The sequence below is a fragment of the Grammomys surdaster genome, unplaced genomic scaffold (assembly GCF_004785775.1).
Source record: "Grammomys surdaster isolate TR1022 unplaced genomic scaffold, NIH_TR_1.0 181, whole genome shotgun sequence".
Taxonomy (NCBI): domain Eukaryota; kingdom Metazoa; phylum Chordata; class Mammalia; order Rodentia; family Muridae; genus Grammomys; species Grammomys surdaster.
In genome coordinates, this window is record NW_021604626.1 from 4,727,957 (window position 1) to 4,743,341 (window position 15,385).

At 45.0% G+C, this 15,385-nt stretch overlaps 1 pseudogene; it reads right to left on the reverse strand.

Annotated features, from left to right (window-relative positions):
• Positions 1–15,385, reverse strand: part of LOC114621502 — a 61,522-nt pseudogene that overhangs the window by 3,455 nt on the left and 42,682 nt on the right.

Consider the following 15,385-nt stretch of genomic DNA (forward strand, 5'->3'; position numbering starts at 1 on the left):
TTCTTTCTTTCTTTCTTTCTTTCTTTCTTTCTTTCTTTCTTTCTTTCTTTCTTTCTTTCTTCTTTGTCTTGTTTTTGTTTTTCGAGACAGGGTTTCTCTGTATAGCCCTGGCTGTCCTGGAACTCACTCTGTAGACCAGGCTGGCCTCGAACTCAGAAATCCGCCTGCCTCTGCCTCCCGAGTGCTGGGATTAAAGGCGTATGCCACCACTGCCCGGCTCAGGTCTTTTCTTAAGGCTGTGTCGACAGAGTGGAAGCAGAAAGCTTTTGTGACCCGGCAGTCCCCATTCTTGTCGCTCCCTGAGCACACACTGTCTGATTCTGTGGTACCATCATGGGTCTCATGTGGCTCAGGCTGATCTCAGACTCACTAGGGTGATGATGGTCTTGGATTTCTGATTCTTTTGCCCGTTTCACATGTGCCGGGATTACAGTGTGTACAATTACACCTAGTTTATGTGGTACGACGGGTCAAACTCGCTGGTTCACGCGTTCTATGCAGGTACTCTACCAACAGAGTTTCAAGGGTAGACCTAGAAAGGATCCCTTAAAATCACCCTTCAGGAAATGAAATCCATTTCCTGAGCATTTCCTGATTCTAAAAGCTCTTCGTAAAAGATCCTTTGGAAAACCATATCATTTCATACAGCGGTTGGCTATAATGATTATTCTCTTATTAGCAATGTAGGTTGTCCATAATGGCCACATCTATTAAGGGATCTGGCGGGGTGCAAAGCTTGTACAAAAATATCAGTTTGTATTTGGGTTGTTTTCCTAGGTTAGACTATCTCAGAAGGAAAATGACTGCAAACCCAGCATAAACATGTTTAGAGCTCCTGATACCTAACCTCCTCCCCCTCCCTTTGTTTTTCTGAAAGGTTGAACCAAGCTCTTTCCTCCTGTTGATACCCACTGCTGCTCTGCACCGCCCTGTGTGGGAACAGTGCTGCGTGCAATAGGCAGGGACGACAGAGGGCTCCGATTGTGGGGAGAGGGGAGACCTCAAGGTCACGTCTCCACCTCAGACACGGGGCTGGGTCTAAGACTGGACCGGCGTCTCTCTCTTCCTAAACATGCATGTGCACACCCCTTTGCATGCACACCTGCGTACACCGTGCAGGACACAAACACACTGAGAAGCTATTTGCTCCGGTGTCTACCCACGCTTATAAATAACCCCGTCCCCACCTGCACCATCCGTCTCTCTCATAGCGTTACAGGGGGGCCTTATTAAATTGCTATTTTGGTATTCATAGCATGTATTTTATTATGCTGCAGCCATTGCACCTTGGGGGAACACGGCCCCATAAATAAAATATTCTCCCGTCACTGCAGCCAAGATTCTCCTCCTCTGCTCCCTTGCCTTCTGCATTGGGTTTTGTTGGTGGTGGTGGTTTTTTTTTTTTTTTTTTTTTTTTTTAAAGAGCCGAAGCATTGAGTGGGTAAAGTTCGACCTTGCTGGGATCTGGAGTAAAATCAACTGTAGGTCAAGGCTGATGAGAGAGCTCTGGCTGCACCTGGAACGGGCTTCAAGCTTGCTCATGAGCAGAGGAGCATCAAGGTGATCTCTGGGCCTCCTGGTCATTTGCCAGTAGAAATGTCCTGTCCTCTCCATGCCTGTCCTTTGAAGGGTTTCAGAACATCTCTAAAGGTTCCACACGTGCTCTGCAGACACAAGCGCCAGCCACAGCAGGATGCATCCTAAGAGCTGTCTTCAGGTGACTTTGACAGTATGCAAACAGCATAGGGCATGCCTACTCCACACAACCGCCCTGCATAGCTCGGGCCAGTCTTTGAATGAGGCCTCCCAGTGCAGTCAGGATGCTGTTGGTAAACATGAGGTGCCCAAGGCCTACTGCCTCACAGAGGTCCATCTGTCTCTGTTTCTGTAGTTCTGAGATTAGAGGTGTGTGTCACTACAGAAAGCATAATAATATGTTTAAAAATATAACTTCTCATACGGCTATGGACACACTTATACCTTTATCCAAAGAAGAAATTTTCAGGTACAAGAGAGGCAATCGCCTGGACCTTGTCCTTCTCAGTCTTCATCATGATGGACACCGTCCATCAGTTTTTGGGAGGTAAGAGGTGCAACTCTGTACTTCCGGTTGGGGAGACAATTCAGGATGATCTCTGTGGGAATTTCCTGGACCTGCACAACTCATTTTTAGAAAGAGATGAATGGAATTGAGTATCCAAAACATGCTGATGTGTCTGGAGAGAGAACATGCAAAAGAAACATTCCACAGAATGGGAAAGATGGGAACCTCACTTCTAGAAACAGAAACAACATAGAAGCCAGATTCTCACTGGATGAGAAGAAAGCTCCCGATTTAAACTTATTTCTCTGAACACTGTGAAGAGGTTAGTTAACTATCGACTATTATCCAGTGGGATGATGCTCTCAGTGGTCCAACCACTAGAATAGCTCACTACACTAGCAGGCAATTCCTTCTTGGAACCTATATCCTGTGGAGGAGACAGCATGAGGGTACGGGAAGCTGCTCTAGGCACATCCTTGTATTCCACAGTAATCCGGTCCATATGTGAGGACTTGTCCCATGTTGCTATGAGACCAAAGACAGAGGCAAGCACATTCTAAGGGATGCTTTTTATTGGAGACTCATAGATACAAGGTGGGGGTGGGGGGGAAGAAAGACCTATAGATCCTGGAACATGGTCGGAAAGAGAGTATCTGTACTAGTTAGAACACAGTAACTTCACGAAGGGCGGGATTACTTGGTCCCTCTATGATATTAGAGTCAAGCGTTCTCCTGATCACGAAGGGCGGGATTACTTGGTCCATCTATGATATTAGAGTCAAGCGTTCTCCTGACCTGTGTCTGCGTTATAAAGCTACAAGCACCTGTGGTGAACTTTCAGCTACTTGTAGTTTGCTGGGAAACCTTGGCCTGAGAGTGGCACTAAGGCTTCACAGCTGTGGAGGGATGTGAAGGGATGTCAGAGACCATCCCTTCTGGTGGAGTTTACCTCAGAAACAAGTACCAAATTTTTAAAAAAGGCACCAGGGACAAGTAGTGTCCTTGTTACCTTCTGCTATTTCTATGCTTGTGAACTCTCCCATAACAAAGCACTGATAGGCTTCTCTCAGTCTGAGAGACCAGGGGTCAAACGTTAAGGCTTAGTCAGGTTAGATTCCCCTGCACAGTTGTCTTCACCCTGCACAACTCCTGGTCTCCCTCTAGAAACTCGTGTCCTGATTTTTTTTTTTTTTTTACTTTTTATAAGAATCTGAATCAGACTGGCTTAGAGCCCTGTTTCACTCTCTTCTGGTGTCTATAACAAAACTAGAAATAGCAGATAAATGTTTCTGAAGTGTAAGAGGCTAGAAGGCCAAGGTCAGGGTGCTGTGGGTAGATTCACTCTCTGGTCAGGACTCACTCTTTGGTTCATGGCGGTGCTTTCACCCTGCAGCCTATTACAAGGACGTGTTCCAATAATCTAACAGGCTGATAGTCTGATATCAGGGGTAGTTACATCCACAGGTGGTAAGAGCAGGAAACATAATCTCCATTGAGCCTCTGATACACGGCTATGAACCCCACTGATGACAGTAAAGCTCTCCTGACCCCAAGGCCTGCTCCAATGCACGGAGATTAGTCATCAGTGTGTGACTTAGGTAGACTGAGAGAAAAACATTAGGACCATTCTGTCTTAGGGTTTTACTGCTGTGAGCAGACACCATGACCAGTGCAAATCTTATAAGGACAACATTTAATCGAGACTGGCTTACAGGTTCAGAGGTTCAGTTCATTATTATCAAGGCAGGAACATGGCACCATCCAGGCAGGTATAGTGCAGGAGGAGCTGAGAGTTCTACATCTTCATCTGAAGGCTGCTAGTGGAAGACTCACTTCCGGGCAGCAAGAACTAGGTTCTTAAAGCTCACACCCACAGTGACACACCTACTCCAACAGGGCCACACCTACCCCAACAAGGCCACTCCTCCAAATAGTGCCACTCCCTGGGCCGAGCATATATAAACCATCACAACAGGGAAAAGTCATTTTACGTTCCTAATATCTTTGTCCTAGGTAATATTAACTGTCAACCTGTTGCACCCTAAAAATCATCTAAAAAAAGAGGTCTTAACTGGGTGATTGTCTTTATCAAGTTGGTCTGTACATATCTGTAAAGGATTGTCTTCCTGTCTTAACTGACATAGGATGTATAGGATGAGTCCAGCCCACTGCGGGCGATGCCATCCCTACGCATGTGGTTCCAGGCTGTAGAAGAAAGCTAGCTAACCATGAGCCAGTGACTGAGCCAATGAGAGCTAATAAGCAGTATTTCACCATGGTTTCTGTTTCAAGATACAGCTTGGGGTCCTGCCTTGATTCCCTTAATGATGGACTGTGACCCGGAAGTGTTTGATTCCCTTAATGACGAACTGTGACCCGGAAGGTTTGATTCCCTTAAGGATGGACTGTGACCTGGAAATGTAAGCTAAATAAATCCTCTCCTCCCTAAGTTAATGTTTTATCACAGCAACAGAAAAAGAAACCAGAACAGCCTTCAAAGGCCTGTTTCCAAATAGAGTTCCATTCTGAGGTATTAGGGTTAGGATTCTGACCTATGACCTTGAAGGGGCACAGTTAAGATCGTCACCCTAGTATAGCAATAAGCCCACCTTTGGCTGAGAGACCATTACAACTGGGCTCTTCCTGCCCTACATCTGATCACCTGACCCATGACAGTCCTCAGACTCTTCTGGAGTAGACTGGAACCCAAGAAAGATAAGTGACTTGACCAAACCAGAGAAACAGAAACATCTAGAAGCAGGTATAGAGCTTGAAAGTGCTCACTACAGTTGTCCCAGAAGCCCGTCTCGGAGTGGCCATTCTGTAGCTATAGTCAGACTTTCTATTTCCAGCTCTTTGATCCTACACGATTCTCCAATGCCCAAGTCAGTCCACCTTCCCATTGGTAAAAGCCACTGGGCGTGTGGGGGCTGTAATTGCCAAAGAGATGACATGGACAGTTATGCCTTCAGTATATGGGCCACTCAGAAAGCACTCATGGAAATGTGATGCCTCTGACAGAACAACATTATTAGTAGCTGTTTTTTGGGACAGTTGAGATCTTTGATGACTTCAGCACATGGAAGGTGCTTAGTGCTTGGTTCTCAGTGTTCATCAGAGTGGCAGCCATTGCTGTAGCCGCCCTCCCCATTTCCATTCCCACTGTGTCCTCTCCATCCCATCATTTCTGCTCCATTTCTGCTCACGTTGTCTACCCTGAGCCTATTTCTTTCATGTTCTCTCGGAATTCTCTGAGCCCCTCTTTAGGAACGATGACTTGTTCCAACCTGCAGCAGGGCATGGCTCTGACTGAGTCCTGCTTTGCTTCTGACTATCAGAGCAAACCACCGGTGATTTCACCCAAGAGCAGCCATCCAGGGTGAAGCTGGCAGCTAAAATAGTTAACTCCTGATTGATTAATTTAATCAAGACTCAGCCGGCTCATAAATTGTTCAGGCATGCCGTTAACTCAAAAGATCTCTCCTCAGCTAATTGCTTAAGTGATTTTTAAAATTGTTTTAATGAGCCATCCTTAAATTGGATCTGCGCTATTTTCTCTATCAACAAGAGAGAGAGAGAGAGAGAGAGAGAGAGAGAGAGAGAGGTGTGAATATTTTTGTGATAGAAATTAGATGTAGATGATACTTTGTCCACCTTGTGCAGTTTCTTGTTTTTTCTTTTTTTATTCTGGTTCTGCTTTGAGATGTCACCAGGATATAATGGTTCAGTAGCCAATATGCCTGTGTGATCCCTGGTTCTTACTGTACACAAAATCTAACAGCTATGAAATGTCACTGGTTGTTTACAGGGACAACATGTGTCTCGGGGATGTGTGGTATTTGCTTCCTAGATGGTTTTATGATGTCGCCCCACTCATGGGTACCTGAACCCTGTACTCTTACTAACATGCGTCTGTCAGAGGGATCAAGGCAGATTTAAAGGTGATTTTATGAGCTAACGTGGCTACAAAAGTGGGAACAGGGTGGGTGTTGGTTCTGTGGACGTCTTCTGGTTACTCCAGGCCCTAAGACAGTAAGTGGAAAATGGGAGGTGGGAGAGAGGGAAAGAGCCGCAAAAGGAATTACCAGTGAGAGATAGAGGAGAATTACTTGACTGGAGAAGTATCTAGACAAACTGAGAGTCAGATAGAGATGGGAAGGAGACTAGAACTTAGAAACAGATCACCTCAAAGAGCAAGAACCACAGACACAGGTAAAATTAGAAATCAGGACACCTGGGGTTAATCTTGTTAATTCGATTGACAGACAACTAAGAGATCAGTAAAGTTGGATGTTCCTGTGAGGGTTTTCCAGAGGTCTGACCTAATGAATGATTGCATCCATTGACGGATCCAAAATTTGAACATGTCCTTAGGAAGTGGTGGACTTGTGGAAGGAGAGGCCTGGTTAGAGGAAGTTGGTCACTGATGGCACGTCCTTGGGGTTTTACCTAGTTTACTCTGGACCCTTCTTATTATAATTCCATTCTGTTTCCTGTCTACTATTATGTACGCTGTCCTGTTTCTTGCATGCAATGTTGTGAACTGATCTGTTTGTGAGCTGCTTCCCCCATTTCCTGTCTGCAGGGATCTGACTGTTTCATTCTGCCTCCTTCCGCCATGTTGACCACTCCTCCACTCTGCTTCCTGTCTGCCATGCTGTGAGCTTCTCCTCTCTGCTTCCTGTCCACCATAATTCGAGCTTCTTTTCTCTGCTTCCCGTCTGCTGTGAACTTCCCCACTCTGCTTCCCATCCACCATGCTGTGAGCGGCTCCACTCCACTTCCTGTCCTTCGTGCTGTGAGCTCCTCCACTCTACTTCCTGTCCGTTATGCTGTGAGCTCCTCCACTCTACTTCCTGTCTGCCATGCTGTGAGCTTCTCTCTGTTTCCTGACCACCGTGCTGTGAACAGCTTTCTCTTCCACTCACTGTTACCTTGGTGTTCCACCCAGTGCATGGGCCCAAGTGACCATGGTCTGCACCCTCTAAAATATTGATCAAAATAAAAATTCCATTTAAATTGTTCTTTAGGGTATCTTAGGCACAAGTATGCAAAATGCAATCAATATAGGTGATAACCACAAAATGGGGGGGGGGGGGATAAAATTGACATTTAAAGAGAAAAAAATTTTTGTCAAAGAGAAGAAAAATAGAAAAAGAAGGATCGAGAAGAGAGTAGAGTTTCCTGGGAATTGTACTGGGCATGCTGCACTAATACTCGGTTTGTGTTTTCTACCGTGGGCCCCAGTGAGAATTCTTGGACTTCGATGCTCTCCCTGTATGAGCTCCCTTTTGTTCAAAACACATCTTAGGTGACAAGTCACCGACGTGACCGTGACTCGCTTCTACATGCCGTTTGTGATGTGTGACTTCAGTGGTTAGCACTTGAGCTTTGTGGAGTGGCACAGCCTCTTCAACAGGAACCGATGAATTCAGCTCTCTTAGCTCAAGCTTCCTCCAGTTGCTTACGAAGTATTTCCTGCCTAGTGAGATCCATGGCTATTCGGGTATGGTGAGAAGTCCCTGGAAGAAAGCTCAAGGAGAGTGGAGCTGGCTGCTACGTCCCTGGCTAGAGTCCTGAGCTCTTGTCATGCTCTTGGTCCTTGGGGATGATCAGGGTCCTGCTGTAGACTTCTTTTCCTGCCTCTTTGACCGTTCTTCTCCCTCTCTCTAACATCCAGCTTGTCATTTCTCTTGACTTTTTGTCAAGCTCCCATGCTCATTACTTTGTGTAGCCATGGCTGGAAACATTCCAGAGAATCGCTTAAAAGGTGGAAAGTTTATTTTTTTTTTTTTTGACTCGTGGTTTTAGAGGGCTCGCAGTGAAAGGCTGGTGTGCGGGAAGGGAGCAAGCCTGTTTCGAGCGTCTGTGCTCTGATCTGTAACCATTCGAGATCTGCTTTGTGTTTGGTAGGAGGGAGAGCTACACTCCATCCATGTCTCATCATTGTATAGATAATGGACATCGTATACTTGAAGCAGTCATTCTCCCTTCTCTCTGCAGCAAGTAATGACTAACGACACTAACTGATACCATTCTCTCCCACCAGCCTGTTCTTATCCTAACTTCACATCCTGGCTTAGTAAGAAGCCTTGGCAACTTATGAGGCCAGTCTTGGCATTGTGTTTCCTTGGATACCTAGAAATTGTATTTTCCTGTGAATTTTAGAGTCAATTTATTGATTTTTCACATGAATGCACACCTGTAGGGATCTGCAGGGACTCTGACTAGAACTTTATTAAATCTTCCAATCAATTTCAACCCTATTATCAAAAGGTAATATCATTACCAAGTTTCCCCTTCAACTTTGTCTTTTTCTCCTCATATTCTCAGCCCGTGATCACTGTACGCTTCCCACTTGTTTCAGTCTGGTTTTGTTTTTCTCAATGGTATTTCATTCCTTGAACTAAACATGTCATTAGACTTGTTTCCTTTCTGATTTTATAAAGTACTGCTCTCAACATCTACTTGTAAAATTTATTCTGTGTTTATTTCTGCTGTGGGACTGTAAGCCTTGTTGTATTTTCTGTCTTTATCTGATAACTGATAATTTATGGCAATAAGCTGTGAATTTAAACCACTTGTCTACATACACGATCACATCTTTCGTTAAGACTAAAAGAAGTAGGTATCTTTTTTGCCTTTCAAACCTTGAAACTTAAGGTGTTGGATTAGGCAACAGGTGAAATAGTATATATAAATAGTGAAGACACAGATCCTATGTCAACCTGGGAGGAAGAAGCCAGTATTTCACCTGCCTCTTGAGATCCCAGGCCTTGGATATAGCGAGAAGTCCCTGGAAGAGGCTCCCTGAAGATCAGGGAGAGTGGAGCTGGCTGCAACATGCCTGGCTACAGTCCTTAACTAAGTAGGCATTTACTTACTTATCAAATATATATATATATAATTTATATATAAAATTTATATATATTCTCTATATAAATACTATATATAATTTATATATTATAGGCATAATAGAACATATTATGTATCATATATAAATTATATACAATATATAGTATATTGATATATTATATAATATATTAACATATTATATCAATGTAATAAGTGTATAATATATTGTATAACATACTATATAATGTGTGTATTATATATAACATTTTATTATATAATGTGTTATATATAACATATGTACACTCTTATATAACATGTCATATACATACATATATATCATAGCACTCTTTCTGCTCTGGCTCCTGATTACTGGATATTACAGGTATTTGCCATCGTGCCTGGCTTGCTGTAAGATTTTGACAAGGAAAAGAAAACGTTGGTAAATGATACATTGATAAGTGAACTATTAGCATGTGCTTTTCTGTATCCATTGAGAAACTCTGTAATTTTTCTTGACTGTCACTAGCATGAATTGTACTGGCTGATTTTCAAATGTTAAACTAATCTTGGGTTCTTAGAATAACCCCAAGTTGATCATAATGTTTCATCATTTATATATTGCTGGGTTTGTCTCTTATATTTTATTTGGAGTTGTCATACAATATGTAAATGAAATTGGCCTATAAACTTCCTAAATTTATGGTTTGGGCACGAAGTTTACATTGGTCTGAAAAAAGTGTTCGAGAGGTCTATCCTTTCCTGTCCTGCAGAACAGTTCCTGGTTGGAGCCATAAGCATCCTCTTCCTGCATTTGATGCAGTTTGTCATAGAGTCGCCTAGACTTGTACTTCTCTTTATTAAAAGGATTTTCTAAGCCAATTCTTTTTGAGGCACGGTACTCTGTCAGCAGATTTTCCATCAGCAAATTCAGCCAACTACAACTTAAAAGATATATGTTTTTAAAACTCAGTTCAAAATAATGTAGCAAAACAAGTAAGTTGCATTTGGGGTGGGGGACATTATTTTTAAAAAGTAAAATCTTATATTTTTGATGAAGTTCAACCTGCCTTTGTCCCCTTTAATGCTCGCGCTTTTAGAGTCACTGTAGCCCAAAGTCATAACAGCTATGTTATGTTGTTGGGTTGTTGTTGTTATTGTTTGTTTGTAGAAATTTGACAGTTTTAGCTTTCTACTTAGGTCTATATTTTTAAGCCATTTTTGTGTATGTTGTGAGCTAAATTTTCAGATTCTTTGAAAAATGTCAAAAGACTTTGTGAATTTTGGCATCTTTGGAAAAATTCAAGGACCCAGGCAGGCAAGAAGCTCAGTAGTAGGAAAAAGCTCTTGCCATCAAGTCTGATGACCTGAATTTGAACCCCAGAACTCACATGAAAAAAGGAAAAAAAATCTGACCTCCACACACAAAACACACATGTAAAGTAAATAAATAAATAAATAAATAAATATTTAAAATCTAGGGACCTATTTCTAGTTCACTAAGCCTTTTTGAAACTCAAGTTTCCTTAAAGTAATTGATTTCCATTACTGCTTCTCATTTCTAGAACTTCTGTGTGCCTACCTTCTTTTTCAAAGCAAGAACTAACTCTCTGTTAAAATCCCGAACTTGAGGACCAGAGAGAGACGGCTCAGTGGTTAAAAGCATTGACTGCTCTTCTAGAGGTTCTGAGTTCAATTCTCAGCACCCACATGGTGGCTCGTGACTATCTGTAATGGGATCCGATGCCCTCTTCTGTCTGATGCTGTCTTCTGTCATGCAGTCATGATGCTGTCTTCTGTCATGCAGTCATATGATGCTGTCTTCTGTCATGCAGTCATACACGCAAATAGAGCATTCATACACATTTAAGAAAAGTTTCAAACTTAAATTTTCTTCCATATCCTAAACACAGTCTGAAGGCCGTGCTACATGATTTCATTAGCTGGTCATTTTTGGGTCTGCTTCTACTATCGGTAGCTTCTGTTTGTTTTGGTTTGTTTTTTTTTTTAAAACATGTTGGTATCTCCTTGAATTATGTCATTTTTTAAAAATTACATGCTGGGTGTTGGTATGAAAGTTTCGTGGGCACACTGAGGATCCCCATGGTGTGGTCTTTTTCCATGACATCATACTTCCTTCTGATAGGTCAGGACATGGTCAGCCTCGGGTCAACTGTCCTGCACAGGCTGGAAGATTCAGAGAGGACCTTGTGCAGTGGGAGAACATGTCTGTCTCTGGGAACAGACTGGTGACCCAAAAGCTTCCCAGTACCTGCTCAGTGCCTGATGAAACAAATTCCAGTGAGCAACGCTTAGTCCTTGAAAATGCTTCTGGTTCTTCTTCTGGAAGGGCTGGTATCCTCAGCAAGCTAGGTAGACACCCCAGCCAACCATTCTTTGGTGGCTGCTTCTTTGGACCATGAGCCAGCTAACTCTTCAATGTCCAGGAACTTTGAACATCTCCCATGATGTGAACATGCTTTTCCAGCTTTGTACTTTCTCCAAAACATATCATCCCCAAATCCCAGCTTGCTCTCCCAGGATGTGTAACTCTTGTCTTCTGGACCAAGTAGATCCATGGTGAGAGATTGCTGTGGAGGCTGGAGCATGACACAGACAGGACTCACAGGGGCCAGGGCACCAGGAAGTGAAGGAAAAGAAAAAGGTCAGGACAGGGGTCACTGGAGCAAGCTGCTGCTGAAAACTAATGGAGAGGGAGACCTTACAAGGAAGCCATCTTGGCTTCTTAATCCACAGACCAAGGGATAGTCCTTACGAGCTCTCAGCCCTCCCTTCCAGTGTCTCCATGGCCCTACAGGCTCTATTCTCTTTGAGTTCCTAAGCTGAGCTTTGGAATTCTCCAGAGTGCCTGAGCCAGCTCTTGGAGGACTGAAGGTGACCACCGTTTTCCACCCTGGACCCAGCTCCATCGTCTGACCCTCCTCTCTCTCCACACATTCGCCTGTGTGGTCTTCCTCCATCACCAGTCATGACGATGGCTGACTGTGGTGCTCATACTCTGAGCTTCCCCTGCTAAACAGTTCAGGAAAGACCTTTCCGGGCCATCATCCTCAGCCAGAGCGCGTCACCTAGCTATTTCTATAGGGCTCTACATTAGGTTTTGGTTTTGGTTTTAGTTTTTTTGTCATTGATATGGCAAAACCCTTGACCAAAGCAACCAGAGGAGAGAGGGTTTGTTTGGCCCCGAGTCTGAGCAGTTACAGCCCGTCATCATACGGTCTGCATGTGGTTGCAACTCCTCAGATCTCCATGGACCGGGAAGAAAAAGTGGACTAGAAGTGGCCCCCAGACTATAAAATTTCAAGACTCTTCTTCTGTGACCTATTTCTTCTAGCTAGACCTTACTTCCTAAGGGATCCACCTCTCAAACCAAGGCCACAAGCTAGGTACGAAGTGAATGTAGAGGACATTCTGTTAGTAATCTGTTAAACTCCACCTCTACAGTCACTTGACAACAGCCAGGTATGCTCCTCCCCACAGTTACCTGGCAACAGCCAGGTAGGCCTGCCCACTATAAAAGGGGCTGCTTGGCCCCTCCTCTCTCTCTTGGTCCTGCTATCCCACGCCTGCAGGTTGCCGTCTCCCCGCCCCTCTTCCCTTCCCCCTCTCTCCACGTGATCATGGCCGACCTCCACTTCTCTACTCTCTCTACTCCTCTCTCTCTCCTCCCGCTCTCCCACTCTCTTAATAAACCTCCTCTCGTGGAACCGTCTAGTCTGCTGTGATCTGTCCAAGCTGCGTGCTGTGAAATCCTTTTACATTCTGTACTCAAACCTTAACAGAGTCTGTCTCAGAAAGAGTCCCTCTCTCTCCCCTCTCTCCTAAACTAAGCAACAGCCATCACACAGATCCATGACCGACTGGGTCTGCAGACCTCCTCTCTCTAGCTGTGCTTAGACATGCTACTGTTTAACGCTGCTCTGACTGGGGGAGTTGACACCAGCCACAGGCAAACAATGTGGGTTCGAATAATCACCTTCAAACGAGCTTCTGAGAAACTCCCCGTGCAAGGTGAACCTTCTAGAAGTTCCCCATGCACCACTTTACGAGGAGATTAAGAGAGTTGTCGTCTCGTGGACACGCCTGGGTGTTATTTTCCCCCCACTTAGCATGCAATTAACATGCAGGCCACAGAATAACTGCACCAGGAGCTGGAGTCTAAACAGTGTTCAGCGAGGTTATTTAGATCCTCAATCAGATCCACCCGGTCGAGGCCAATTATTTTCCTGACAGAGTTAATTAGAATGTATTTGAAATGGGTGAAACTTGAGAGGTGGGGTTTTATTTCTCACTCCTTCCCCTGTCACCTTGAACCTGGAGGCGTGTCCTTCATTTCAAAATCAAAGTACCTTCAGGGCAGGAACTGAGCTCAACTGGAGCTACTCTGAAAAGCCTCTTAAGCTTGGAACAAGACTACTTTCGTGTGTTGGCTGAAATACTCAACTAAGAAGGAAGTTAAAGCAATGAAGCCTAGGAGAAGCCCTCCTCAGTCCCCCAGCGAGTGACAGCCTAGGAGAAGCTTCCCCCAACCCCACTCCCCGTTCTCCAGCTCACTCTGTTTGTTGTCAGGGTAGACCATCCGGCGTCACCCGTCAGGAGCATGCGGGACCTTTCCTATCCTCCCTTTGCCCTTCTGAAAAATGGGCACATGACTTTTTTTTCCTCCGGGCTGGCTCGTGTAGCCTTGTGACAAATAAACACAGGAGAAATTGTCCTGGGGTAAATCAACTTCGGAGATCTCAACTAGCGAAGCGAAGCAAGGACAGGACATGAAGCAAAGGGAAGACAGATGGCCCGTGTGGCCTGGCCTGGGAAGGAGGCACAGTGTGTGTGGACACATTGCAGGAGCACATGGGACAGAGAAGAGAGGCAGCAGGCTCTACTTGCTGTACCCAGTGTCCTCTGAGCAGCCTCTCTCTGTGTTCTATCCTGCCCACAGGGATGCCCTTTGCCTAATACCACAGTTCAAGGGAACCACAGAACAAGAGCCCAGAGTGTTAGTACACAGACCTATAGCACTGCACCTTCCTGCCCCACCAAATACTCTGACTTCCACCCTCCCCTTGGTTCAGGCGTATCTTTGGGGTTTTTGTCTTAAGGGGGACATCATGAAGACAGGCAAGTGGCCATTCTGCAGAGCCCTGGTGTAAGGAGCAGGCCCTTAAACAGGACCAACTCCATTTTGTAATAGGAAACTTGTAAGACATGTCTGGACATGTCTGGTACTTGTAAAGGCAAGTCTGGAAATGAGATAACCAGACATGAGCGGTTATCTGCCACGTACATCAAGAGTAACTCCAAATTCAGCATAAAAGAGGAGCCTGTCCAGAGCACTTCATCACACTCGTAGCTATGACTGGCCAATGTGATCCTCCAGACAAAGCCTCCTCAGCACCCGGTCATCAAAGAGTTAACCTATGCCTCCAACTTCATGGCCAAGCCCTGACTTCAAGCCAAGAGAGCAATGCCTCCAGCTTCTTCGTGGTCAAGCACCCTTCAAGGTCAAATTATCAATTCAACTATCTGGAAGCCGCAGCCTGACCCCGACTTACCGGACTCCAGACCTGTAACCCGACACCATCAAAAGGACTCAGGTCGTATAATCCATGAATGAATGATGTGCTTACTGCTATGCTTATTTCTTTGATAATTAGCAACTTATTATGTGTGTTAATTGTGCATATTGTTAGAGGCAACTATAGGAAATGTGACAATATCTTGTTGTAGCAATAGCCTGAGCATTTGTGTTTGCTTGCTGTACATTATCATTAAAGAAGTAACTGAATCCCACAAACCCTCTGTCTCTTGGCGTACTCTCTTCCCTCTCGAGGAGCTGATGATCTCACAGTCAAATCCAGTATACGATCCCTGAGTGGAGCAGGACCTGTCGCTCCTCTCCCCACCGGGGATTCAAACCCCTTGCTCGTAATAGATAAGAGTCCTTGCTCGAGACACCTGGACAGCTCTGACTCTTTGGGGATGGAAACTCCAATCTGCTTGCCTCCTGTTTCTCCTCTCCTCACCGGTTCAAGCATCCTGTTGCCCCCTTCCTTCCCACAGATGCCTGTGTTTCAGGGCTCCCGCCCCCAGCTCAACCTTGTCTCATCCCAGTAGTTGCTGGCTTATTACATACATTTCCATCCTCTCCCTCTGTCCTGGGTCCAGAGCTACTCTGCAGAGGCTGTCTGCAAGGCAGAACCCGTCTGAGTAGGCTCCCATGACCTGGAGCATCAAGAGGATACTAAAGAACCAACACAGGTGGACTTATCCCCCCCCCCCCCCCGTTTCCATGTGTGTCCATCCTCCCCTGTGAGACATTGCCAGTGTTGGCCCTCCCAGAGAGCTCCATCCCTCAGCTCCAGTTGCCCTGATCTGGCTTTCTGGGTACTCTCTATCTCCTTCCTTCTCTCCCTTCCTGGGGGCTCCCACACCCTCTGCTCATGCTTCTCCTCTGGATCCTTCCTCCCT